This window comes from Thamnophis elegans, chromosome 6, assembly GCF_009769535.1.
Source record: "Thamnophis elegans isolate rThaEle1 chromosome 6, rThaEle1.pri, whole genome shotgun sequence".
Classification (NCBI taxonomy): Eukaryota; Metazoa; Chordata; class Lepidosauria; order Squamata; family Colubridae; genus Thamnophis; species Thamnophis elegans.
In genome coordinates, this window is record NC_045546.1 from 73,751,611 (window position 1) to 73,779,321 (window position 27,711).

The 27,711-nt window shown below is 40.0% G+C and overlaps 1 protein-coding gene across 2 annotated transcripts in view; it reads left to right on the forward strand.

The window, feature by feature from the left end:
- The first annotated feature begins 152 nt into the window (after window positions 1-152).
- SEMA5A (semaphorin 5A) overlaps window positions 153-27,711 on the forward strand; it is a 239,405-nt gene continuing 211,846 nt past the window's right edge. For both annotated transcript variants that reach the window (XM_032220236.1, XM_032220237.1), the window contains exon 1: window positions 153-574. The gene's annotated coding sequence lies outside the window, so the exon portion shown is untranslated. The remainder of the gene's footprint in view (window positions 575-27,711) is intronic.

Consider the following 27,711-nt stretch of genomic DNA (forward strand, 5'->3'; position numbering starts at 1 on the left):
CGGGAAAGGGTGGGAGGGCTGGTCTTCAAAGCTCGCTCCGTGGTTGTTGGACGTGAAGAAGAGAGGTGGGCGAGGCCACCCCTTAGCGACTCCCTCCGCGGCGGGAGGCGAAGAGGGCTGGCCGGCTCCAATTCCACATCCTTCCCCGCGAGGGCCGAAGGAGGAGCAACAACCGCGGCAGCAACTGGCCGCTCGCACATGCAGCAGCTCCGGCGCCGCCTCCCCGCCAGGTCCTTCAGCGGGGACCTGCTGCTGGCGCCCGCTCTCCGCTCCCTTTCGCAGCCCGCTAATTTCCCCGTTTAGCGAGTGCTGCCGGCGGGTGAACCCGTTCCGCCCTGGGGAGCCAGCCGTCCAGGGTCTGTGCCCCACCCGCCTGCAGCCGCTCTCTTACTCCCCACCTCTCCGGAACCCTCCCGAGCGCTCCGGGTTGCGTCCTGGGGTTGGATCGGCGGTGCAAGTACTCCTCGAGCCGAGCCCCTTTCGGAGGATAGTTCTGCGGTGACCACAGTCTTGCTCTTCGCCTGCCCTTTCCTTGAAACGGAGGTGTGCGAAAAGTGAAGCCTTCCCGACAAAGGTGAGAGTCGGTCGCGCCCTACAGCCTCTCGCCCCCCCCCCCCCGTTTATCGGAAAGGATAAAGGCTTAGTCGATTTCCCTCGATTTATACTTATTTCAGTTGGGAAGGTTGCGCAGCGGGCAGACTCAAGAGAGTAGATCACTCCGTTCGCGCAGGTTTTGCTCCTTTAAAAGACTTTGCGTGCATTTCCTTGCCAGGCTCGGTCGCGGTTTCACCAAAACAAAATCCGCGCGTACGCGGGATGGCGGCGTGTTATGTGTTTTGTGTGGGCGCCTCGCGTTGCCTTCAAAAACTAAAAATGGGACGGGTGGGACTGTTCTTACGTGTCGGTCTGAGGAATGCGAGGGAATATTCAGAAGTGGAGGTAGCGGCGCTGAGCGGGGGTGGTTTTAAAGGAGTTACAGGTCTCCTTGCCTTGTAGGCAGAGAAACTTTGGATTTGGGTAGGACAAGGGGAAAAAATGTGACTTCATACGATTTTGCAAAGGATCGTCGGTGTATTGTAGCTCAACTTTGGTATCGTGTCTGCTTTGAAACCTTTGCTTCCAGCATCCTGCAGCTTTAAGCTGAGAATTTGTGCCCTTGTCGGCAGGGGGCGCGTGAAGTGAGCCCCTCAGGGCATATGATGATGATGATGATGATGATTTATGTGGTTAATCTTTGGTGAGATTCACAGCCTTTGGGGCTGGTTGGTAGCTCAACAGCTCCAGTCCTAACCAAGGACCTAGGAACTGTTAAGGTAATGTCGGAGGATATAAGCTGTTCCAAGTAGGGTGGTTTTTTGTAGAATCAGAATGTTCAAGTCTGATAAATTTAAGATTTCCAAATAGCGAGGTAGCCCTTTAGGTATTGCTCCAAGGGCTCCAATTACAATCGGGACAACACACGATTTCTTTTTCCACAGTCGCTCAACTTCAATTTGCAAGTCCCCGCTACTTTGTGATTTTTTTTTTGCTGTTTATCTTCAATTCGTGCATCTCCAGGTATTGCAATGTCAATGAGTCATACTTTTTTTCTTTTCAACTATTGTTATGTCAGGTGTGTTGTGGGCCAAGTGCCTGTCAGTCTGAATTCTGAAGTCCCACAAGATCTTGACTTTCTCATTCTCTAAAACCTTCTGAATCTGATGTTCCCAGTGGTTTTTGCTGTACTCAAATCCAAACCTTTGGCACAATTTCCAGTGAATGATCTTAGCAACACAGTCATGGCGTTGTAGGTAGTCAGTTTGTGAAATTTTGCTGCACCCACTGATCAAGTGGTCAACTGTCTTGTCTTTCTCATTTCAGAGGCAACATTTGCTGTTGGTGGTAACATGTTGAATTTTTGCCTTCGTGCAGTTTGTGGCTAAGGCTTGTTCTTGAGCTGCCAAAATAAAGCCTTCTGTTTCTTTTTTCAGTGCTCCTGATCTTAACCAGTTCCAAGTTAGCTTTTGGTCAGCTTTGCCTTCAATACCTTTCAAGTATTGGCTATGCATAGCTTTGTTTTTCCAATTTTCAGCTCGCTTCTCAATTACTTCTTTCTTATATTCAGCTTTTGACTTAGTTGTCTTTAAAAGGCCTCCTTTATTTACTTCCTTAATCATTGGTTCTTCACTTTTCTGAATGTAATCATTCAAGCTATGTTTTTCTTCTTCCACAGTCTGTTTTGTAGGAGTCATCGATCACCCTCTGCTCTTGGTAGATCCAATTGGTCAACACTTTTAGGGTGCAAAGCATAATTCATTGTCATAAGCTTCCTTGTTTTTCTGTCCAAATTGTTCAACTCCATCTGGGTCCATTCAATTATTCCTGCAGAGTATCGAATCACAGGTATAGCCCAGGTATTTATGGCTTTTATGATGTTTCCTTCACTCAATTTGGACTTTAATATCTTGCGAATTCATCAAATGTATTTGGCTGAAGTTTTCCTTGACTTTATTATGCATTAAGTCAGAGGCCTCTAAAATTCCCAAGTACTTGTAGCCTTCTTCTGCTTTTACTGCCTTTATCATTTCTTCATTCTCAAGTTCTATTCCAACATCTTCTATGACCTTATCTGCTTTGGTTGCCATTGTTGCACATTTGTCAATTCCAAACTGCATACCAATGTCTTGGCTAACTTCTTTTGTGCTTTCAATTAATAAATTCAGTTCAGCTTTTGTTTTACCAAACAGCTTCAAATCATCCATGTACACCAAGTGCGAAATTTTCAGTCCTTCTTTTGCAATGTATCCATAGTTCATCTTCTTCAAAATGATTGTCAGTGGTAGCATTGAGAGTATAAAAAGTAGGGGTGAAAGGGTATCGCCCTGGAAAATGCCTCGTTTAATTTCAACTTCACCCAGTATTTCTTCATTAGCTATAAGCTTTGTTTTCCAGAGATTCATTGAAGTTTCCATGAATTTTTGTATGTTGCTGCTGATGCCAAAGATTTTCAGGCATTTCTTCTTGATGCAGCTATGGGGAACTGAATCAAATGCTTTTTTATAATCTATCCAAGCCATGAACAGGTTGGTTCGTCTTTTCTTTGAATTCTTTAGGATTAGTTTGTCAATCAGCAGTTGGTCCTTTGTTCCTCTTGAAGTTTTGCAGCATCCTTTCTGTTCTACAGGAAGCAAGTTATTTCTTTCCAAGTATCCATAAATTTGGTTTGCAATGATACCAGTAAGGAGCTTGTATGTTGTTGGCAAACAGGTGATTGGCCTATAGTTTCCAGGATCCTTTCCTTTTTCTTTATCTTTTTGGATCAAAAATGTCCTTCCAGTTGTCATCCATTCATCATTTTCAGGTGTTTTTCAGATCTGGTTCATTTGGGCTGCCAATCTTCTGTGCACACTTGTAAGTGCCTTTAACCAGAAGCCATGTAACTCATCTGGTCCAGGTGCACTCCAGTTCTTCACTTTTCTTGACTGTCTTTGCAACATTTCTTTTATTTTCACATCTTCCATTTTATGCACTTTAATAGAATCCTCAATCTGTTTGATCCATTTTGCATTTCTGTTGTGCTTCTTGTTGTTTTCCCACAAATTCTTCCAGAATTTCAGAGCTTTCTCTTTATCAGGCTTTTCATTGGTTGTTACTCCATCTCCACTTTCTAAGCCCTTATAAAACTGGTGCTGATTTGCTCTGAACTGTGAGTTTTCCTTGAATTGAGTTACTCGGTTTTCATATCTTTTAATCTTTTCAGCAACGGCAACAACCCTCTGCTTCAGCTCTTCTATTGCTATCGCAATCTCTTTATTCTCCAAATCGTATCTTGCTTCCAGGCTGCTTTTCACCTGCTTGTTCTTTAGCTGACCTTGCCTTAGGTTCTTCAAGTTGCTCAAGTCTCCACTAAATATTTTGATCTTCAATTCCAACCGAATTTTCCATCTAGGCTTCCTTTTCTTGCCTCTTTGGTTCTTTTGTATTTTCAAACCCAATTCTTTGGTGGTTATGAAGGCTGCTGCATACATCAGCTGGTTTGTTTCAGCTAATGTAGTGGTTTGAATGGTTTGCACAGCCTCATTGACCTTTTTTAGTACCTTTCTCAATTCTTTCCGGTTCACTTGGTTCAGCTTTGGCAAATGTGTTCTTTCAGCATTTGATGCTTTATTTTCTCAGCTAATTGAGCAATATCTGTTGGTGTTTGTTCTTCAGTGCTTCCTTGTTCTTTATCTTCATCCATTTCAGCATCTTCTTCCTTCCTTTCTTCCTCAGTTTGCTTTTGAGTCTGCAAATCATTCTTGATGTTACTCTTCTTTGTTGGTATACTCAGACCATTAGTTGTTTTCTCTTCGATTCCTATTAATTCTGCTGCAGTGAAAAATTTGTGGCTTAGAATTACACGTTGTTTTGGTCCATTAGCCTTTGTTCACTGATATCACAGTCCATGTGGTTCACCTTCCAAATCTGATACATTCGTTTTTGAAATCCACGTTTTGCTGGCTCAGACTGATAGTAAGCTTTCATAATAGAGATGTTTTCTTCCCTAGTCCAGAATTTTTGCTTTTTTGCTTTTTCTTCCAGTAGCATGTCAGCTCCATGCTCTGGTTGCCTAGCAGAGGGAGTTGAGCCCTGTAGCTCATTTTGCACAGAATGCCCAGGAGCCATAGCATCCAATGGAACCCTTGTTAATCCTGGTGATGGTTCAGCCGTCATAAATTTCATTTTTTTTTCGTATTCACCACATTTGTATGGGTTGTGGAGCAAATTTTGTCTGGCCCTTCACCTAAGAGCTCTCTGATATGGTTGTACCTGTTCAGCATATCCCTTAGGATCATTAGAGCACGCAAGCCCCTCCACCACGACAAGGTAAATAAAGCTCCTTGGAGGGAATTTACTTTATTTTCTTTTTTAAAAAAATAATCTTTATTGGTTATACATTTTTTTAATAAGACATACAAATACAGCTTTAAACATACAAACCCTCCCCTCCCCCCCTGGTGACAGTCGTTCACAACCCAACATTTTTTTTCTTCCTCATTGTTTAGTCTCTAACCAGCATCTCTTTGTTACAAAATTCAGGGATCTATTACAATACCCACGTTCAGTTTTAGTTCCCAATGTTAACAGCTGTTATTTAACTTTCCCAGTTTTAAGTCCCTGCTGTTATCTTTGTCGCCCACATATACCATAGGTTCCAGCTAAGATAGTGTTCTGTTTCTCCTTTGTCCCTCAGCCAACCTGTCATTCTGTCCATTTCTGCACACTCATAATTCTTACTAAGCATAAAACCAGAAAACATGAGTAAATCTATATGGCATTTGAGCCTAACATATAATTGTGGCCGCAAGAATAACCTATGCGCAATTTTGGAAATCTACTACCATACCATGGGAAGATGCCATAATTAAAAAGATTTATTAAGAATTTACTTTATTTTCAATAAACATGAAACTCAGCCAGCTGAACATTCAAAAATGCATTACAAATACCAGTGACTGGTGCTAATGGTTGATACGGTTTGCTGCCAGCGTCCTAGGTATCAACCAAGTAATTTCTTAAAATATAAGATGTTCCAAGTAGCGCAGTTTTTTGCACTTCTGCTGGTGTTATTGCAGGAAGCTGCAATTTGTTGATGTATCGTGTAAAATTCTTGGACATGATACCAAGTGGTCCGATGACAATGGGTATCACTGTTACATGCTTCATCCATAGCCATGTAGTTTTGGTGGCCAGGTCGTGATATTTCATTATTTTTTCTAGTTCTTTTTCTTCGACTCTGGCATCTCCAGGAACAGCGATATCAATAAACTGTACACTTCGGCCCTCTACAACTGCTCACTGTGTGTTTTTTTTTTTGTATTCCTGATGTTTTTTAAAAAGAGAAAGGAGGCATTTGCTGGCTAAGTTCTTTTAAGATCCACAAACATCAAATAAAAGTGGGTTCTAACTTGGCTTTAGCAATAGCACCTACACTTATATACCACCCCATAGTGGTCCATACCAACCTCTGAGTGGTTTGCAATATCGGCACATTGCCCTCAACGATCTGGGTCTCATTTTACCCATCTCAGAAAGATGGAAGGCTGAGCAACCTAGAACTCCAGGCTGTGGGCAGAGTTAGCCTGCAATACTGCATTCTAGCCACTGTGTCACAAGGGCTCTTTAGTAGAATGCTATACTCTTTGTTCTCAGCAAGAGAGCAGTTTTGTAGTGGAGTCCTACCTGTGCTTACTAGGATGTTCATAAATCTGAATTTTGAGCATCAAAAATGTTTCTTTTGGGCTGATCTTGCATCCCGATGACTTTGTGGACACCTGTGTGTAGTACAGCAAGGGGTTGCTATTTTCTGGATATCCTTTTAACTTCCCATTGTGGGATTTCCTAGTGGATGCTGATTCTGCGAGACCGCCTACTGCCACATACCTCCCAACGGCCGATAAGGTCCCACAGGGTGGGCCTCCTTAGGACGCCGTCAGCCGGACAGTGTCGGCTGGCGGGGCCTCGGAGAAGAGTCTTCTCTGTGGCTGCTCCGACCCTGTGGAATCAGCTACCCCCGGAGGTCCGGACCTCACCCACCCTCATGGCCTTCAGAAAAGCCGTTAAGATCTGGCTGTTCCAGCAGGCCTGGGGCTGTTGACCTTACTATGTAGGGTTCAGCCCCAATCAGAACGTATGAGTGTTGGAGATTTTTATTTTATTTTATTTTTATTTTGTTTGTTTTCTTTCTTGTTCTGTGTAAGCCGCCCGGAGTCCTCCGGGATTGGGCGGCCTATAAATCTAATAAATTAAATTAAATTAATTCAAGTACTAATTAGGTTTACGTTTGCCTTGTTTGGGAAGATTAGCCAAGATGACTAGTCAATAGTGTTGTAAACTAAGAAAACACAAAGCCAAGATATTATCCACCTGTGTTTTAAAATATATTTTGCATCATCGAGGAAGCAAAAAATATAAGACAGTAACCTCTTCCCCGATATCTTCCTGCATAAACCTTTCATTCTGTACTGTGAAGTTAAATTACCAATATTTAAGTCAATTTATATTTTAACAATTTATACAGTATTTTTTTTCTATTAAATATAAGGACTAGAATGTGCAACTCTGAACTGTGTTCAAGAGTTCAAGCAATAAATACTTTAAATATCAAAAGAAGGAGGTGTTGTTCAGACGATTGTGTAACTGATAGATCTCCTTCCAAGCTTGCAGGATCATTTCTTGTTATTATTCTATTAAACTTCAAGCTATTTCTGTATTATGTTAAAATGGGCATCTACAATAATCTTTTAGAACCGAAGTATGCAGTATATCTTCAGCTTATTGGAGCTCAGTTTTGTCCAGGTACAGTGAACAAAATTCATTCATCATTTTACACATCGAGAGTGCCGTTTTATGCATACATAAAAACCCCATTCACCATTTATAAACTAATATTATACATGCAAAAATCTCATTTACTGCTTAGCAAACATTTATTTCATGTATTAGTCTAGTGAACCAGTGCATGTAAAATATATTTTCCAAAAGGGAGCTATAAAAGTAACACAAGACTATGTCATAGCAACTAGTGTTATGCTCTAAATATCACATGCAAGCTATCTGCATTTATTCGTTTCTTCCAATAGATATGAAATATTTCTCTTGAAACAAACATTTAAATTTATAAAACTACATTAATGTTCACTTAGCAAACAATTCAGTTCTTCACACCATGTCTTCATGTACTCTCAAATATCAGATTAATACTTACCAGCTGCTGTTTATGAACAGCTATTATTGGTTTATTAATTTATATTGAAGTCCTGTAATAGTAGAGGGAATTCTGGGAGTGTTTATTATTTCCTCTCTACATTTTGCCTCTCCAGTTTGCCTTTCCCTATTTCTTAACTAAGCATGATTGTAAAAATTAAAAGACAGGCAGGGTAACAAAAATAGAAGGTAAAATTCTATAGTTTTCAAGGAAATTGGAATCTTTTTAGAATGCTCCTTCTAAAATGACCCAATGTGGCCAGTTTTCCAGTACAGTAGATTAACACCAGTGGTGGGTTTCAAAAATTGTTCAAACCTACTCTGTGGGTGTGGCCTCCTTTGTAGGAGTGGCTTGCCGCCCATGTGACCGGATGGGAGTGGCTTGCCATCCATGTGACCGGATATGAAGATGCCGACGACACTTGTCAGAACCACCTTAAATTACCTCACACACAGCACTGGCATGCATAAGAATATGATGTAAACTTGTTTTTTAAAAGGCATCTTTGGTTTGCGTTAAAACAACTTCAACACACGCAATGTTCTGATTGCACCACAAACGCAGTAGTCATCCTTACCTTTCACAGAGGCACTGAGTTTTATAAATATGAGCATGATAGTGTAGAATAATCATATCCAAGGACCAGTGGTGGGTTTCAAAAAAGGTTTGGAACCTCTTCTGTAGGTGTGGCTTGCTTTCCGGGTCCACTGGTGGAACCTCTTCTAACCAGTTCGGTAGATTTGACGAACCGGTTCTACTGAATAGGTGCGAACTGGTAGGAACCCACCTCTGATTAACACCAACAATCAAGTAGCAAACAATACCCCAATCAAGGAACTGCCAAGTAAGCTAACAGGAACAACAGCATAATCAAAGAACCAACAAGACCACTCACACCAATAGTGACAGGGCAAGCCATTAAAATACAACATGAGAAGAAACTCCACTCCCTACTAGCATTGATAATGTTACGTAGTAATGTTCCTTAACTGACTGTAGAAATTCTTTGAAAGAAAATAGGATAGTTTTGCCAGACAAACTTCTGAAATAGCACATGAAACCTCTGTACATATATCTTAAGAACATATGGAGGCATAACATGCAAGTATGGTATACATTACCATGGTGAAGTAGTAATCTTTCAAATATTAGTTTTCCCCACATACTCAGTTTAAATGAAGCTCAGCTGCCTAAATCTCTTGCTGTTTTTCATCACAATATATTTATATTCAACTTAACCATCTGAGTTTACTTGAAGTACTCTCAGTCCAAGATGAATTATTGCCTTTAGGCACCCTCAAGACTGTCCAGAGATAGTTGATTTTGAAGACTTAATAGCTCCCTACGGTATCAATTCAGATGTAAACCAATTAATATACCCAGAAAGGATTCCCAGATCATCTATTAATTTTGTTGGTTTTGGTTTGGGACCCTCAGAATCATCAATAAATACCAACATGTTGTCTAAAAATGGCGTTACTTTGCTTTCTGTTCCAGTATGAATTAGAACATGACTTTCAGTATAGCCTTTGATCTAACTATAATTGCTAATGGTTCCAAACTAAATCAAGCAGTAAAAGAGAGAGGAGAACCCCGAGGGAAAATAAAACTTTGAAAATAATTAAAAATATGCATTGCCAATACATTTTATTAAAAGCCTTCTCAATATCCAATGAAATGTTGACAGCTGGATCCACCTTAAGATTATTTAAAGCTGTAAGATTTACTGATGTTATCAGCATCTCATCTACAACGAAAAAACCCTGCTTGATCAGGATGTACCAGGTGTGCTAGTACAGTGCCTTTATGGGTTGGTTGGCAAGTTAATAAATTTTCTAAATAAGTAGCATTTCTCCATTTTTATTCATTAATGAAATAGGTCTATTTTTAGTACAACATACATCATCCTGATTTGGTTGAGGAATAACAATTCTGTAAGCTGGTGGAGTACCAGACACAAACATTCTGATAAATACTGAATAGATTAAGAGCTGAAATGCTGGTATTGTATTTGGTTTATACTATTATTTATGTAAACCAACTTGGCAATGGCATTATTATTCATGCTATCATACTGTTTCATATTATCATACTCTGCCTGAATAAAAAGGTAATTTCAAGATGACCTTGGCTCCTTGTGATTACATCCATTCAATTTGTTTCCAACATTAGGGAATATTTGCTATTGCCTTATTCCATGATGCTTTTTTCAATTTTCCAGTCTAGTGAACAGCCATGGAATTCTAAGTGATTTCCCATCCAAGTTTTAACCAGGGCCAAGTTGCTTACCTTTTAAGAATTGTCAGTGTGAGCTAGACTCTCCTATCTTAGTGTGAGTTCAGCTTTTTGATGCCATATTTAGTGAAAACTGAGCTAAAAGAAACATTCATTTCCTACCAAATCCTTATGGATTTTTTTTTTTGTAAATAAAAACCTGGAAATATTAAATTTGTGTCTTCATGCATTATGCAGCAGTTGTCCTAACTATTGAAATAAAAACCCGATCTTTTGATGCTTTATTAAATATGCCAAAAGTTTACAGTGTTTGAATTTCAAAAATCTCACTATATCTGTGTTAACTCACGGTCTGCCTTTGCAGAAAGCAATTTGTTCGCTCTCATATTTGTCACTACTTTACTTCCGGTGTAATAGCATCAGAGACTATAATATGTAGCTACTTAAAAATTCAATAACATTAAAGCCAGATTGAGTTGCAAGTGGATTCCAAGTTATTTTACTTGTTTTATCCAAAGACTTCATAAGGACTCATAGATCAAATAATCAAATAACAACATTGCAGTGTAATAGTAAAAGCTAAGCCCCAGAATGAAAAAAACAACGTACAGAATTACAAAGATAGGATCTTAAAAGGGAAGAATCGTATTTACCCCTAAACAGTGAAATAAAATCACTATACAATCTAAATACAGGTATTTACAACAGTTTGTTTAGTGCCTCTTCAAATTTACCACGGCACTGAAAAAAGTGACTTATGGCTGTTTTCCAGTGTTGTGACCTTTGCAACACCCCCATGATCATGTGAACAAAATTCAGATGCTTGACAACTGGTTCATATTAATGACCGTTGCCGTGTCCCAAGGTCATGTGATCCTTTTTTTCAACCTTTTGACAAGCAAAGTCAGTGGGGAAACCGGATTCATTTAACAACTGGATTACTAATTTATCAACTGCAGTGATTTACCTAACAACTGAGGCAAGAAAGCTCGTAAAACTCAACACACACATCACTTAACTAGAGAAATTTGGGGCTCAATTGTGGTTGTATGTGAAGGACAGGGGTGGGTTTCGGATTCCGTTCCAACCGGTACTGTTAGAACGCCGTACTTGCCTGCGACCCTTCCACAAGCCTCCGCGACATTCCAGCTGCTCGGCATCGCATTGTGCAGGCGCCATATGCACCATGCGTGTGCATAGAAGCGCCAAAGGCTTTAAGCACAGGTAAGGAGCTCGGGCGGGCAGGTAGGCCGTTCGGAGCACCGTACCGGAATGGTACCCGGTGCTCTGGGCAGGCTCTGGTATGCCCATACTAGGGCGTACCGCCTGCAACCCACCACTGGTCAAGGATTACCTGTAGGTTCACACCACTTTCCTTGGCTTGACAATGCCCTATCCATCAAATGCTGGACGGTGGCAGAGCCCGTAAGGCCAAATGAAGCTTGGAAACTAACAGTCTTAAGGGGTGGCAAAAATCTTTCTCTTTGGATTCAGCTTCCAGTGGAAACTATCAATAGCCCTACATTATATCAAGTATATCTATATATGTCTAATTCCTATGATCTAGAAAATAGTGTAGTCTTTTCCTGGAATGGCATGGCTTTCAGATTCGGCTAATGTGTTCATAGCAATAGCAGTTAGACATATACCGCTTCATAGGGCTTTCAGCCCTCTCTAAGCAGTTTACAGAGTCAGCATATTGCCCCCAGAAATCCGGGTCCTCATTTTACCCACCTCGGAAGGATGGAAGGCTGAGTCAACCCTGAGCTGGTGAGATTTGAACAGCCGAGCTGCTGAACTGCAGTCAGCTGAAGTAGCCTGCAGTGCTGCATTTAACCACTGCGCCACCTCGGCTCTCAGCATCTACTTATTTGTATTGATCACAGATTTTAATTATTTGATTTCTATAGGCGCCTATCTCCGCAAATGACCCTGGGAAGCTCACAATTAAGAAACACATAGTTAAAAACCTTAAAATCATTTTAAAACAAAAACATAAAATCATTAAAACACTAAAAAAAAAAAATTATTTAGATTTATCTAAATTCATCACTTAGCTTTCTAACCAAGACTGTCTGGGTACTATTCGCTATTCACTTCATGATTGTTCTGAAACAACATAGCACGTAATCCATATAGCCATTGATGGCAGCTTTCCCTCTGTTGGTGATTTTTGAGTTTCAGCAATGGAAATCAGGCAAACGCTGCCGTTACAGTATCATATAGAGCAGTGGTGGGTTTCAAAAATTGTTCAAACCTACTCTATGGGTGTGGCCTCTTTTGTGGGAGTGGCTTGCTGCCCATGTGACCAGATGGGAGTGGCTTGCCGCCCATGTGACCGGATATGAAGATGCCGACTACACTTGTCAGAACCACCTTAAATTACCTCACACACAGCACTGGCATGCATAAGAATATGATGTAAACTTGTTTTTTAAAAGGCATCTTTGGTTTGCGTTAAAACAACTTCAACACACGCAATGTTCTGATTGCACCACAAACGCAGAAGTCATCCTTACCTTTCACAGAGGCACTGAGTTTTATAAATATGAGCATGATAGTGTAGAATAATCATATCAAAGGACCAGTGGTGGGTTTCAAAAATTTTTGGAACCTCTTCTGTAGGTGTGGCCTGCTTTCCGGGTCCACTGGTGGAACCTCTTCTAACCGGTTCGGTAGATTTGACGAACCGGTTCTACCGAATAGGTACAAACTGGTAGGAACCCACCTCTGATATAAAGGAGCTGTATGGGAAGTAGGAGAGCTGAATTCTGATCATGATGTAAAGGCACATGTGGGGGGGGGGTAGTATAATTTGCATTGATATTATTTCCTCCTAGCTCTGGGATAGAAGAAGCGCATAGCTAAGCAGGGGAGGGAATGAGTCAGGAAGTCCATGAAAAGTAGTTTTTTAAAAAAAATTAGCAAGCCTATCTCTATCACGGTCTTCTTTTTCTCATACAGCCAAAATGAAAGGAGAGGAAAAGGGCAGAAAAGTGCTTAGTAGGCTGACCTTAACTCTTGACCATGATAGTGTGGATTCTTTTGTTATACCAAATTTTTGCGGTAGCTAAGAAGATTTCATGGTCGGCACTTGACCATGTGCCAGCACATGGGAGGGACTTAATTTCCCTGGGGAACTGCTGACTTAATCATTTTTGCCATCTGAACAGGCACGATAAGTATGAAGCCCAAGACATTATTTTGATTGATTAGCCTTTGAAGTTCTGATGGAATCTGTTTGTTTCTTTTGTGTTGTGGATATTTTGTGTACTATAGACGAATATCAAGTTCTGTTAGGTGTGAATGATATATTTAAACCTAAAACAATCCTCACAGTGATTTAATTGACAGAAAATGTGCTGATTCAGAATTCTGAAAATAAACCTGGTAGATTGATTTCTATGTTTATATACAGTCCAAATGCTAAAATATTTTTTACAGAGCCAAACAGTTAACAATCCTGCGAAGTGAATGGTTTAGATGGCTTTGTAACAAGCACCCAATTAAAAACATTTCAGCAACTTTCAGTAGTGCTATATTAAGGGAAATGTACCGTACTTTGTGGCATTCTGTTGTTGTTAAGCCAAACTGTAGAATTCAAGCAACCTGTTCAAATATTCTGTTGAACATAAGGTTTATGTATCCTATTTTAGGAAAGGCAGCCGTTTAATGTTATCCTCCCATCTTCTACCCCCAGGGAAGACCTGTAATTACTAAACATGAGCATTGAGAAGATCTTTTGTTTTATGTCTTCTGTTTTTTTTTTTCTTTCTGAGGTAGTTAAGCAATTGGTAAAGTATTACTTCTTTCAAATGCAACAGGATTCCTACAACGGATGGCAGAATGGTATTGCGGGTAAAGAAATTGGGTTGCCTTCTGTTAGATGAACAGTTGTGTGATTGTAATCGGGCTTCCTGTTTTTCTTTTTTGCTGCTGTTTCTTTTCTCCGTTTAAGATGCAGGTATAGTAACTACTGAGGTTGGTCTAGCCTCTCCTTTGTGTACCCCTCCAGACCACGCATGGGTCCCGGCAGGCACTACTGCCGGTTCGCTTGTGGGCGCACATGCGCAGTGCAGTGGTGGGATTCAAATAATTTAACAACCGGTTCTCTGTCCTAATGACTAGGTGGGTAGGCGGGGCTTAGTGGTCATGTGACCGTGTGGGCATGGCCAACTCAACATTACTCAGGTCGATGGGCATTTTGCCTTAGCTTAGGGTTAACTGGAGAGGTAGTTTCTGTAAGCAGGGCAATAAAGATTAGGCTAGAAACAACACCAGAATGTTTCCATCCCACCTTCCTTACAGGATTAGCCCTGTAAAGCAGAAAAAAAACAAAAGAAGATTTCTTCCAACAACCTCTGAACCTCTTAGAAAGTTAAGAACCGGTTCTCCCGAATAGGTGCGAACTGGCTGAATCCCACCACTGGCGCAGTGCGATAAAAATTATTCTGTACATGTGCAGAAGCGAAAACCAAGATGGCGGCACTGTAGGCGCCACCCGGAGAACCAGTTCAGGGGCGTGGCAGGCCTGGGTCGCTGCCAGTTCCAGCAACCCAGGCCGGCAAACCACTACCAGTTCGGCCAAACTGATCCAAACTGGTAGGAACCCACCACTGGTCCAGATGTTGCAGAAGGAGAAGCCCCACTACTCCTCATTATTAGCCCTGCTGGCCAGGGCTGCTGAGAGTTGTGGTTCAGCATGAATATTAGGATACAATTTCCTTTGACAATTTCCTTTCCTTGGTTGGTTGAATAAGGGTTTAGCTCAGCCATAGCAAGAAAGCCACTTTTAAAACTTGCTGATCTCTAACCTATATATGATTGTTATTTTAGGCTCTGGCTCTTCCATTGAATCTGACCTGTTAAGATCCGAAAATGTTCCTTGATGTCCGAGGATTGTTAATCTGGCATGTGGGAGGCCACTTTCTAAGTTACCTCAGGCTATAAATACAGTTCATACAGAGCTGTGTTTGTTACAATCCTCTTGTAAGGGTGCATCTTCTTATTAATGCTGTAATCATCTTGTTTTTAATTCTCTAACTCTGTACAGTATTTTTAATTTTTAAAATATGCTTTACATTGTAAGTTGCCTGGAATCTATTTTTGTCATTTCTTAATTATATCCTACTCTTCTAGAAGTTCAAAGTGGTATGCATACCACTAAATTTTGTCCACAACCACAACTTTATGAAGTAAGTTAGACTAAATGAGTGGTTTAAATCACCTGATGAAATCCAAGGACTCCAAGGGTTGATTTGAACATGGTTGTCCCTAGCTATAATCCAATCCCTTAAATAGAATATCACATTGGCCCTCAAAGTCATTTGCAAACAGAAAGGTAGCACAAAAATTAAATAAATAATATGGCTGATTAACTCACTTCTTTGTTACTCTGCCAAAAAATATCTTTGGTGCGCTCATAAGTAAATACAGACAATCTCAAGTGACCACGTGAATAGTTGTCCTGAGCATTTGGCTGTTCCTGGTTGAGAAGTCCCTTGTAAAATGATTTGTATACATCTGGGACTCAAAAGATGGTAGCATGTAGCTGGCCGAAACTAAGCAGGGTTAGACTTAGTTACTAACTGGTTACTACTATAAGGGATACAAGCATTGGAGAGCCTAAAAGCCAATCTGGGAGAAGTTTATGATAAACAATTACTATATTCTCAAGAAAACCATATGGACATGTCTGTACATTTAGCTTAACTAGGCACCTTTGTTTTCAGAATAGCAGTGTTTCTCAATCTTGGCAACTTTAAGATTTGTGGACTTGCAAATAATGATTTGGGGGGAAAAAGTTTAGAAATTTAAATAATCAATTTTTATTTTGAATACGTTATAAAGGTATAATGTTATTGGATATATGAAAGTAGATGAAAAAAATTAACTAAGCTTTATCATTAGTAAGTAGTAATTTAGTAATTTATAGATGGTTATGTTAAAAAATAATTGACAAGGGCAATACATATATGTTGGTTTGATGAGAAGAAAATAGATATAACAGTAAAGGATTTTTTGTTAACTATTATTAATTATAACAACTAACAATGGAATGATAAGGATAAGGGATATAGTTAATGATACATACATGTACTATCATAATAAAAGGAACGTGGACACAAATTGTAAACAGTAACTTGAGGGGAGAAAAGAGCTCAGATATTTTGTCAACTAATTTTTGTTTAGAATGTGTTATAAAGGTTTCAGGCTATTGGATGGCTTTGTAATAATTAATGAAATGCCATTAGGTGGCTGTTTTTTTAAAAAACTATGGATTATTCTAGGCAAAAGGACATTAAAACAATTTCAGCTAAATGAGAACTATGATATGTTGAAAGTAAGACTCATTAAGAACTTTGATATTCGATATGAATGTAAGTAATGATTCTGGAAGAGATGCACGAAAGCTAATTGTAACCAATTGACACACTTTCTACAAGATGTAATGTAAGATGATCATTTTGTGTGTTGTTTGTTTAGTAAAAATAAAAAAAATGTTTAATAAAAAAAGAAAAGAAAAGAGGCAACAAAGCTGGGAAAATTTGGAAAGTTAAAAAAAAAGATTTGTGGACTTCAACTCCCAGAATTCCCCAGCCAGCTATGTTAACTCCCAGAATTCCCCAGCCAGCTATGTTACACACCAGAGGAAGGCAAGCCTCCCAGAAGCAGCTAATTTCTAATCCTTTTCTTTAAATCAGCCAAGAACCCTAAAATAGACAAATAGCTATGCTGGCTGGGGAATTTTCGGAGTTGAAGTCCACACATCTTAAAGCTGTCAAGGTTGAATAACATTGCAATATAGTATATAGAGCAAAGGAACTTCAGAAACTAGGTTTGAACAGCTTCTTGGAAGATGGTTGGAGGGCTGACCTAGGGTGAAATGCTACCGGTTCGGGCCAGTTCACCCAAACTGGTAGTAAAAAAATGCTACTGGTCCGCAGAACCTGTAGTAAAAAATACTAAAAAAGTTTTTAAAAAAGTTCTGAGGATCGCAGGTCGCACAGCTGATCATCGGAACTTTTTTTAAAAAACTTTTTAATCATTTTTTTAGTACAAGTTCTCTGGAAACGAGGAGTGGTGGTCCTTTTTGTTCCTAGCAGGCTTCCCTGCCGGTGGAAATGTATTTGTTTTACTCATTACCACTTTCATCAGTAAAGTCTGATGAAACACAGACATCAGTCTCTGGCTCCTGCCCAAGCATCAATACTTCTGAACTATATTTAAACGTACTGAGCTGAGAGATGAAAAATACAGAGAAATTAGGAATGCTACCTCAGTAAAAACAAGATTGATCATAAATCAGCATTGGTAGATGACATAAGGAGAATGTTAATGTACTAAAAAACTAACCCTCGGCAATTATTTGGTTCTTATCTCTAAGTAAAAGCTTTTTTTTAAAAAAAAATCCATGCATAAGATACAACTATATTATTGTACATCTTTTACTGATATTCCTTGAGCCCTCTTAGACGTAATTGGACAAAGGTGTGTTACATCTGACATTTTTGAGTAATTATACATTTTACATATAAGGTTTTTTTTTTTTAAAAAAAACCGAACTACAACAACAATGAAATAGACAACCATCCTTGTATCCTTGTAACATTTACAATAAAGATGGTTTAGGCTTTAAATCCATTCTTACTCAATTTTATGTTAACCTGACATTCCTTTTCCATGGCACATTTGCTCGCTAGAGGTTTCTCAGTCTAAGCAGTATGCTATGGCTATTGAGTATAGTAAATTCTTATAGTGTTTTTTTTCCTCTTTTGGAATTTTTGCCATTTCTTGTGTGGATAGGTGCCATCTTAATGAGCATTCTGATTGACCTCCCTTGCTTTTCAGTGTTCTTACTTTTAGCTCAATAGTTGCTAACCATTCACTGGGTTTTTGTTTAGAGAGAATGATAATGCTTGAGTTGGAGGAAACATGCCTTCAAATACTAACTGCAGGAGAACCAAAGCAAGGTGATATGCTTCCATCCAGTGGTGGGTTTCAAAAATTGTTTGAACCTATTCTGTGGGTGTGGCCTCCTTTGTGGGAGTGGCTTGCTGCCCATGTGACCGGATGGGAGTGGCTTGCCGCCCACGTGACTGGATATGAAGATGCCGATGACACTTGTCAGAACCACCTTAAATTACCTCACACACAGCACTGGCATGCATAAGAATATGATGTAAACTTGTTTTTTAAAAGGCATCTTTGGTTTGCGTTAAAACAACTTCAACACACACAATGTTCTGATTGCACCACAAACGCAGTCGTCATCCTTACCTTTCACAGAGGCACTGAGTTTTATAAATATGAGCATGATAGTGTATAATAATCATATCCAAGGACCAGTGGTGGGTTTCAAAAATTTTTGGAACCTCTTCTGTAGGTGTGGCCTGCTTTCCGGGTCCACTGGTGGAACCTCTTCTAACCGGTTCGGTAGATTTGACGAACCGGTTCTACCAAATAGGTGCGAACTGGTAGGAACCCACCTCTGCTTCCATCCCTTGCTTGGGAGTTCTCTAAAGGCACGAGGTTGACCATGGTGAGAAATGAGTATAATAAGTATAAATCTTTATTAAGGTCAAAAACTAGCAATACACATTACTTTTTACAATATGTTAAAAAGCACTGACATTAGGATATAATTAAAAAGTATTGATGTTAAAAGTGGAAAATAACATACATGTTCTCAAATTGTTCAGGTCACTCCCTGGTTTACCTGGGTGCAAAGCCGCTAAGTATGGGAGTAAATACAATGGTCCAGAAATTGTTAGTGATATGTCCAAATAATTGGTACAAGATGACAACTATACTTCTGTAACCATTTTTATTTTCTTGTGGACATACCACATATGCAGTGGCAAAGTTCTGTGCTGTTGCAATGTCCACAAGAAAAAAAATGGTGAGAAATGAAATGTTGGACTAAAATGGCTTTGGTCTGATCTATTAGGATAACCTTTCTGTGTAGCGTTCTGTGAAATTTTTTATCTATCTTAGTAAGGCTTCAGGCTGGGTGCAGTACCCTCAGCCTCTTGGCTGTAGGTGAGCCTCCCACAGCTCACATGTGACCCACAAAGTTCCCAAGGTTGAAAGAAACTAAAATTTTGGACTTGCAAATTTGATTATTATCTGTTCTGACCCCCCTCATCCCACACCAACACACATTTCGAGCCAAAGATAGGTTACGGCATTTAATTAACAGGCAGACAGGTCCTTGGCAGCAAACCGGCACAGACAAGCTTGGGCAGCAATAAACACAGAGAAGGCTTGGCAACAATCCAGCCTGCCAAGCTCATAATAATGTTCTCCAACATTCGTTCCTGTGTTGACTTCTGCAAGAAGGGTGTGTGAACAAGTAGCCTTTTTATAGTCTGGAGAGGAGCCTAATGACCATCAGCTGAGTGCAATTACCTCCTGTAATTGCGTAATTGTTCCTGACGCCTAGTAGCTCTTCGATGGCGTGCATCCAGGAACAACTCACTACTGGCCTCCGGCTCACTCTCCCTAGTCTCCTCCCCACTGGTCCGAGGCTCAGGCGCCTCCTGGTGGCCAACCAGCCTCTCTGCGCCCTGCTCGGAGTCGGAACCCTGTCCAGGGTCCTCCACATCCTCCAGAGCCGACTCATAGGGCCCCTCGGTGTCGGAGTCTGGTGGTAGCTCCAGTGGCTTCTGCTGGGCCACAACAATTACCCAAACTTTTTGGCAGAAAGTAGTAGATTTGTTACACAAATTTGTAATGGTTGCACAATCTTTTTTCCCCTCTGCAATGATGGATAGGAATATGAAGGAAGTTTACAGGATAATGCATAGAAAAAGGCGTACCACATTCATCATGCCCAGTTAATATACAACAAAAATGGTTATTTCCAATTAACAGAAAGAGATTTGCACAATTATGTTATATAAATATGGCCTTTTAATTACTATTATGCTATTAGTACATAATATATAATTGCATAATTATGTATGTATAATTACCACTATTATATAATGCAGTATTATTTTAAAATCTACAATGGAACCAGAGAATTCTTGTTTTTGTGAAATTGCAGAAAACGGTGGGGGTGGCGTAAAAGACATTAGATACACTGGCAAAAAAAGCCAGATTACTATTACCATCAGACCAAATTAGGGGAAGCCAGTGGAAATTAATTCACATTGAAGAACTGTATTTTAATCCTCTGCCCCACTTTCTCTGTATAGTCTGTCATCATTTAGTCACCCACAATTGGATAAATGCAGAATTCTCCATGATTGGCTCCAGAATCTCAGACCAGAAATCATGGCCTGCCTTAATGAAATGTTAACCTTTAAGTCGAAGTGAGATGTCACATGATTATTGCTTTCAACATTTTGCTTGCAGCGTATAATAACTGCATTGCTGCTAATATTGGGCAACAAATCACACTTGCCATTGTTCTGCAAAACACTGTTTTTAAAAAGAAAAAAAAAACCTTGGCATGATGGCTCACACGGATGTGATCTGCTTGCACTGTGGAAAGTAAGAAGATGCCACTTCTTTCATGGTTCTCATACTCTTCAAATGGGTTGGATCTGGAATCCCATAATCCTTAATCAGGCTAGGAAAAAGATGAGGATTGGGGGAGTTCAGATCAACTGATCTGGAAGGCATCCAGTTGTAGGTGGGGGTGGAACAGTGGTGGGTTTCAAAAACTTTTCGAACCTACTCTGTGGGTGTGGCCTCCTTTGTGGGAGTGGCTTGCTGGCCATGTGACCTGGTGGGAGTGGCTTGCTGGCCATGAGTTCTCTCTCTCTCTCTCGCTCTCTCTCTCTCGCTCGCTCTCTCTCTCTCCTTCCTTTTGTCTCTCTGTCCCTTTTTCCTTTTTCCTTTCATCTCTCTCTCACTTTTTCTTTCTTTTTTCTTTTTTCTTTTTTCTTTCTTCCTTTCTTTCTCTTTCTCACTCTGTGTGAGTGAGTGAGTGTGTGTGTGTGTGTGTGTGTGTGTGTCAGTGGTGGGTTTCAAAATTTTTTGGAACCTCTTCTGTAGGTGGTGGCCTGCTTTCTGGTAGAACCTCTTCTAACCGGTTCGGTAGATTTGACGAACCGGTTCTACCAAACTGGTGCGAACTTATAGGAACCCACCTCTGGGGTGGAAGATTTTAATTTGAGCAAAACAAACAAACAAAAGCATTGGGTTGATAATAAGTGGAATTTCCTCCCCGAAGCTCTTCTCTTTCTCCCCCACTTTCTTTTTTTAATCTCTGCAACAAAGTTAGAAAGGCACCTGACTGTGATCAATGGATGAGCTGAAATGCTGCTAAGAGGTATGGGGGAGGGGGTGGTGGAGGGGGTAGAGGTAGTGATAATTAGTCCACCTGCTGTTTCTGCTCCTTAACTTAGATTTTCTAACGCCCACTGGCCATGTGATTGAAGCACATCTGGATTTAAATATCGTCACATATTTAATCCTAGAGTATTTTTTGGGGGCACATTTGCCAAGATCAAAGTGAGACTAAGAGAAAGTTACATAAGAGCCGAGGTAGCGCAGTGGTTAAATGCAGCACTGCATGCTTCTTCAGCTGACTGCAGTTCAGCAGTTCGGCTGTTCAAATCTCACCGGCTCAGGGTTGACTCAGCCTTCCATCCTTCCGAGGTGGGTAAAATGAGGACCCGGATTGTTGTTGGGGGCAATATGCTGACTCTGTAAACCGCTTAAAGAGGGCTGAAAGCCCTATGAAGCGGTATATAAGTCTAACGGCTATTGCTATTGCTATAATTGTTTCCCCTTTTTACCGATGTATAAATACTTAAAAGAGGAGCATCATTTTCTGTTCCTCTCTCCTCTTTCATATTCCCCCATGAAATCAGTTATAAACTACTATGCACACTGTTTTTGTCTTTTCCAATTTGTCTCTGTAAAGTATTGCTGACTTGAAAGAATGTGTGTTTTATCAGCCATGCCAAAACATATTTCACACTGACCTCTCTGTGACATATAGTTTTTGCCAGCTGTTCATGGAAGACTAGTTTTAACGTTTTAGCCCAGAGCGCTTCAGGGTTGCCCAGACAAGAACAGGTGGCAGATTACTGTTTTGAAGCTCCCTAGAAATCTGAGAAGCCCTTCGAGTCTAAACAGACATTTTTCAGGTAAAATTAGGAATTGTAGCCATAGCCTTTCATGAAGTTTTCTCCTTTTGCAATCCAGGAAAGCAGCAATAAAAAGCTTGGGTGGTATGAGGTTTTTCCAGGAGCAGAGCAGATACACATCATTTTGCATTCCTTTGGGCTATTATTATTATTATCTCTTTTATTCAGTAAACATGAGATTCAGTCAACTGAACATTTAAAAATGTCTCACAAATACTATTTACTGGTGTTAATGGCTATGATGATGAGGGTGTAGGAATATTTGGAATTGGCATATATCTGATTTTGTCTTTTTTAGACTCTCCAGTTCTAGAAAATAAATACAGGTAGTCCTTGATTGATGGGACCAGAATTTCTGTCGCTGAGCAAGGCAGTTATTGAATGTCACGCTTGATTTAAGACCTTTTTTGCCAGGATTGTTGAGCGAACCACTATTATTGTTAAGTGAATCACACGATTGTTAAGTGAATCTAGCTTCCATTGATTTCACTTGTCAGAGGCTGGCTGGGAAGCCTGAAAATGGCAACCACATGACCCCTGGAAGCTGCAACCATCCTAAATACATGCCAATTGCCAGCTTCCCAAATTTTGATCGTGTGACCCAGTGGTGGGTTTCAAATTTTTTTGGAACCTACTCTGTGGGTGTGGCCTCCTTTGTGGGAGTGGCTTGCCAGCCATGTGACCTGGTGGGAGTGGCTTGCCGCCCATGTGTTTTCTTTCTTTCTCTCTCTCTCTCTCTTTCCTTCCTTTTGTCTCTCTGTCCCTTTTTTCTTTTTTCCTTTCATCTCTCTCACTCTTTTTCTTTCTTTCTTTCTTCTTTCTTTCTTTCTTTCTTTCTTTCTTTCTTTCTTTCTTTCTTTCTCTTTCTCTCTCTCTCTCTGTGTCAGTCTGTGTGTGTGTGTGTGTGTGGCACCGGTGGGTTTCAAAAATTTTTGGAACCTCTTCTGTAGGTGTGGCCTGCTTTCCGGGTCCTCTGGTGGAACCTCTTCTAACCGATTCGGTAGATTTAACGAACCGGTTCTACCGAATAGGTGCGAACTGGTAGGAACCCACCTCTGATGTGACCATGGAAATGTTGCATTGACCATAAGAGCAAGAACTGATCATAAGTAAGTTTTTTCAGTGTTGTTGTAACTTCATACTTCAAGTTAGGTTAATGTAGAGTCTGCAATGGCATTCCTTTGAGAACGTGGTTCTGATCAAGAGGAGTACCAGAAGTGAGTTTGTAAGTCTTTAACACAAAAATCCATTTTTGACTTCTTTTCTTCCAACCCCAGTTTTCTGATGTTATCAGATTAATTTAAAGGGGGGGGGGGGAGGTAAGCAAATATAGCGGTCCTATCAGTTATTGTGCCCCCCTCCCATTCAACCAGTTTGCAGACATGGACAGCAATAAAGTTTGGAGTTCGTTCACTAACTTCCAGGTTAGCATAATATAAAAAATTAAGGTGCCAGCATTCTTTAATCAACTGACCCACAAGGTGAAGTTACTTGGATTCAAGTCAATCTCGGGGACCATGATTTTTACAGCAGTTAGAGATAGGTTAGATTCACAGTGTTTCTCAACCTTGGCGACTTTAAGTCCTGTGGACTTCAACTCCCAGAATCCCCCAGCCAGGGGAATTCTGGGAGTTGAAGTCCACAGGACTTAAAATCGCCAAGGTTGAGAAACACTCGGTTAGAAACATGCAGGAGATCTTTGAAGGCCCCTGTATACCCTCCCCCATTTTGCTATACTCAAACTTGAGCTGACTGTTTAATTTTTAAATCGATTTTATTTATATAGCCTCCCTTTTAATGGCAATGACTCTTGTTGGCATAGAAGGATGCCAACAATACAAAAAATCAACAGACCAAGTAATAAATGTCCGAGGTCACATAAATCATACCAATTACAAAAACGAGCCATAAAAAATAACCACTTGCTTAATCTCCCAGTCTAAATATCTGGTAAACTACCAGGTCTTTAAAGCTGTATGGGGTTCTATCAGGGATGGGAGGCACATTCTTGGAACTAGTGAGATGACATTCATTCATTCTTTCATTTCCCACCTTTATTTTATATAAATAACTCAAGGTGTCCAAAATATGCAATACTCCTTCCTTCTATTTCCCCTCTGTGAGGTGAGGTGAGCTGAGAGACAGTAACTAGTCCAAGGTCAACCAGCTGGCTTTCATGGCTAAGGTAGGACTGGAACTAGCCTAGAATCAGAGCACTAAGATTTGCGTTTGGAAATTAAATGAGGATGGTTCTTGAACAATAGACTGTTTGACAATATATGGCCACAGCCAACCATTCTTCAGGGTACCACCAGAAACCTTGGCATGAGTTGGCAGGTCTTCCTGAGACAGTGCAAAAATAAAGACAGAATTGGCAAAGATTTGAGAATTGTTGGATTTCATTAGAAGCTAGTTGGCAGGTAGCATTCTGTCATCATAGGAAGTCATGCTCACCTCTATCCTTCTAGATGATTAAATAACACTCAGTTTCAGATGCCCCTGACTGTGCCAGTTCTTCAAGGAATCTTTCTTCATTAACAAAGCACCACTTGCCTACCCACGAATAGACTAGATAGCTATACAAATTCTGGCTTTATTTCTTATTTATTAATTTTATTTATTTATTTAAAATGTACAACAGTCCATCTTGCAACCAATCTGGGCAACTCCCAATCAAAAGTTAAAGCAGCATGATATAGTCATATTAAGACTATAAAACTGAACACTTTGCAAACAAAAACTTGACCCAAAGTCAAACTTCTGATGTGCAGTCATTCAATCTTATCCCAGTGCTTGGGGGAAAGCCAGCTCTCCAAACTTTATGGAAGCTTGGGAGGCTGGAAGCCTGCAGAACATTAGGAGAAAGAGTATTACATAGAGCAGAACCTGCCATGGAAAAGCCACACTTGATACCTCTCATCAAATGGCAATTTTTAAGGAAAGGGACTCGGAGTGTGCCCACTCCATCTGATCTGGTAGGATGAATAGGTGTCTTTAGGGAATTTCAGTCCTGCAAATAACCTGGCCCTGTGGCATATATGGCTTGAAAGGTAATGACCACCTTGAATTATGCCTGCAAGAAAGAGGAAGCCAGTGCAGCTTGGCCAACAGAGGTGTAACATAGGGGTTCCACCACAAATGCGTGAACGACAAAAGCGCGCCTGACTAAACTGCTGTGACAAAACCGCGCCGACAAAACCGTGCCGACGAATGAGTGCTGAAGTGCGCCGACAACAGCGCGCCGACAGAAGCGCGCTGTAACCTAACCCTAAACTTAACCCTAAACCTAACCCTAAACCTAACCCTAAACCTAACCCTAAACCTAACCTTAACTTAAATCGCGCTTCTGTTGGTGCGCTGTTGTCGGCGTGCTTTTGACATTGCGGTTTTAGCGCCGCGGTTTTGTCGGCGCGCTTTTGATGTTCACACTTTTGTCGGGTCATGTAACATAGGTATTACATGGGCAAACCTGCTCTGCCATTACTGTGTGTACTGCTGCATTCTGGACCAGTTAATGTTTCTGGGTAGTCTTCAAAGGCAGCCCCATATAGAGTGCAATGCAGTAATCCAAACTGCAGGGGTCAGCACACCTAGAGTGCAGCTGCTGAGGACCATCCTGGGAAAACCTCCTTTACGATCAAAGCATCTTGCTAGATAACTTCAAACCAATCCTTTTATCATAGACAAAATAAGCATACAGATGGGTGCTCAGAATTTACCTAAATTTTGGTGGTCTGCTTGATAGAAAAAAACAAGAGGAGTATTAGGCATTACAAAACACAGGTGGTCCTCGACTTAGGATGGCAATAGGGACCAGAATTTCCAACATTAAGTATAGTGGTTGCTAAGTGAGCCACACCCAATTTTATGACCTATTTTGCCACAGTTGTTAAGTCAATCACTGTAATTGTTGAATGAAGCCAGCTTCCCCCATTGATTTTGCTTGGTGATAGCTGGTTGGGAAGGTCACAGATGGCAATCACATGACCCCAGGATGCTGAACCCATCATAAATACATGCCAGTTGCCAAATTTTGATCAAGTGAATGTGGAAGATTCTGTGACAGATGGAAGTGCAAGGAGTGGTTGTAAGTCACTTTTTTCAGTGCCATAACTTTGAATAGTTGCTAAAGGGATTGTTGTAAAGGGTTCACCGACAAATGCGCGATAGACATAAGCGCGCCGACAAAACCGCGACAGACAAATGAGCGTCGTCAAAATCGCTAATTGATTGAAGAAGTTGAATGATGATATAACTATGCTGTGAAATAATCTAACAATGATACAATGAAAAATTAATATTAAGGTCTGGTGATTATAATGTATAATGTTAAGAATGTATTATAATGATATTTCGCTGCTGATAAACAATTTTAACAAGGGAATAATTGAAAACTGGTATATATATGCAGTGACGTTTTGATGGAAAATGAAGGAATAAGATTTCTGTTTGAAGGTATGAAATACAAGGACAATAATGAACATAAGTATATTTTCTGAAAAAAAATAATACTAATGTTAACTGAATATATATTGTAGAATGAAAATGAGGTTTTTAATTATACTAGATGAAAAGTTTGAGATGGTAAATATTATTCGAGGATGTGGATGTTAAAACACTTGTAACCAAACGACATGTTGCATGTGATGATGTTTTTTTTTTCTTTTTGTGTTTTTTTTCTTTTTTAAAATTTTTTATTTTATTGTTGTGTCTATTAAATATATAACAGAGAGATATGGGTTGTGTGTGGGGGGGGGGAAACATAGTTGGGATGGATTGCCACGGGTAGGGGAATAAGAAACGATACTAAATTATAATCTATTAAATGAAACAATGAATGTATAAGAATGATAAATGTTAAAAGACCTGTAACAAAATGACATACTGTATGTGATGATGGGCTTTGTTTTTCTTTTTTGTTCTTTTCTCTTTTTTTTTGCTTTTCTTTTTCTATTGTTGTGTGTATATGTTGTCTATGTAATAAAAATTTAAAAAAAATATTAAAAAAAAAACAAAATCGCTAATTGATTTTCAACAAATGTGGGCCGACAAATGCGCACCAACAAAATCGCATCATCAACAAACTATAGACAGCGCAGTGAGTGTGCTGGGCCTTTAACATAGTGGGACGCGTATACGTACGTTATAACCCTAACCCTAATTTTATTTTATTTTATTGTGCTTGTCATCGCACTTTTGTCGGCGCGATTTTGACGTCGTGAATTTGTGGGTGCAATTTTGACGTCGCGTTTTAATCAGCGCTATTTTGTCAGCGCGCATATGTCTATCGTGTAATTGTCGGGTCAGGGTTGTAAAGATGACAATCTTAGTTTTTCCAACATGGCTTTTAATCTTGAAGTTCTGTGGAACTAAGAGAAAAAAAATGAAGTTCTGTATGTGGGTTTATTTGGTAGTTTTTATATTTTGATCCTATCGTCTTAACTGCAATGTGTTGGATTAATTGATTACATATAAAAATGAATATAGGACTGAAGGAGGTTTTCCTCCCTGTTCTTTTCGACCCTAGCTCCTCAACTGAAGGAAGTTCGCTTTTCCTATTAATGTTTTATTGATTTCTTCTTGGCATATATAATTGGTGTTGTACAGAAAATTTCTGATTCAATCTCAGTTTGGAATGTCATT